The 1,714-nt window shown below is 33.7% G+C and overlaps 1 pseudogene; it reads right to left on the bottom strand.

Annotated features, from left to right (window-relative positions):
• Positions 1-493: 493 nt before the first annotated feature.
• On the bottom strand, positions 494-1,398 carry LOC120073070 (annotated as a pseudogene).
• Positions 1,399-1,714: the final 316 nt, after the last annotated feature.

The raw sequence follows: 1,714 nt of genomic DNA, 5'->3' as shown, positions 1-1,714 counted from the left end.
CACAAACAGGAACACGGATTATAGATAAAATAAATATATAATATATTTTATATAATAATATTAGAATATAAAATAAATAACTAAAAACATAAAATAACTAAAATTATAAATTGGATAATATGAAAATTAGTGGAAGTGGAATTCTCATTAATGTATGTGTGATTTTAAGAATCCACAAAATGTCAGTAGGTTGTGGACTTACATAGACCCAAGCATGAATAATTACAAGGCACATGGACAATTATGAAGAGTGACACATGGCTTTGGGACACTAAGCAATGGGCCATCTATTTATTATTATAATATCTCATAATAATGATCAAATAATTGAAAAGTAAAATGGTGCATTAAAGTTAAAGACCACCCAATTCGAATCAATTAAAATTACAGCTAATTGTTAAACAAATCAACGACTCTCAAAACGAATACAATCAAAAGGAACACAACATCCAAACAAATAAAGAATCGAAGATTTCATCACATACAAGAAAACTCAAAACATAAAAAGTAATAATTGTAAACCTAAACCAATGACTTCTAGAACTTGGCTGTGAATTCCAGCGATAATGGATTTATCAGTTTGGAAAGCCTTTGCAAGAATATCACTTGAGATGTCGGGCTTTGATCCAAACACAGCATTAGAAATGGTAATACTCCTGGGTTCTGGCTACTGAGAGCGGCAAGAGCAACCACCGGTCCATGCCCGATATTCTGTTGGAAGTGAATGAGACCATGGGAAAACAAACACATCACCCTTCTGAACACCTTTGTGAAAAACGATTCTCGGTGTTAGAGGTTACAAAACCAACAAAGAAGGGTTCCTTCGAGGACGGTCAAGATCTCAGTGGCACGCGGGTGAGTATGTGGTGGGTTGATACCAATGGCGCGTAGTCGACACGTGCTAAAAGGATGCCGAGAGTGTTGAGCCCTGGAATTTGAAGTTACATTCACCGCGCTCACTCGAGACCAACTGGATTTGATGTGTTTCCCTACTTTGTTAAGCCCACTAAAGAAGAAATCACTAGCTGTCACATCTTTGGGATCTTTACATACAACTCCATTCACTTTCACTACATTCATAAACAACATTAAGTTAATTAAAATGCAGACATATGTTCTCGACTAAAAGATTAAATATGTTTGAAATAGTTATTTATATATTTACCCATATTGTTTAGATCTGCAACGCAAAAATCTTGGAGAGGATTGGAATCAGATGCGAAACGACACCGACGCACATTACGACGAGAAGTCCAAAATGATAGATTTGGATGCCATGACCAATGAAGAAATGTTGAGGGATCTAGAAGGATGTAATTTTATATGATCTCGGTTTGCAAGAAGAGAATTTAAAAGTTTTGATGTTGAGTTTGTAAAATGAGAATCCAAAAACTTCATTTTTATAGAGAGAGAATTTAAGATGGATGAAGGAGAAATTAGGTGGAATGAATTTGAAGGAGTCTAATAATTAATTTGGCCGTCCATAATATATATATATAATATGTTTGAAATTAATGGTAACATATAAATCCAATCCCCCTATTCATTTTATAAACTTCATACATGGCGGCCGGCGAATATATATTGATATGAATCAAATCTAGAATCTTATTGCCATTTGTATGCAAATCCCTTGTTTATGGTTAAATGAATTGAGATTAAAGAGAAATTAAAATAAATCTTAAACATTTGGATAGCTATTTAATATGGTATC

Source organism: Benincasa hispida, chromosome 3 (genome assembly GCF_009727055.1).
Source record: "Benincasa hispida cultivar B227 chromosome 3, ASM972705v1, whole genome shotgun sequence".
NCBI classification, from domain to species: Eukaryota; Viridiplantae; Streptophyta; class Magnoliopsida; order Cucurbitales; family Cucurbitaceae; genus Benincasa; species Benincasa hispida.
The sequence above is the reverse complement of the archived record's forward strand: the minus strand, read 5'-3'. Positions and strand labels throughout refer to the sequence as shown.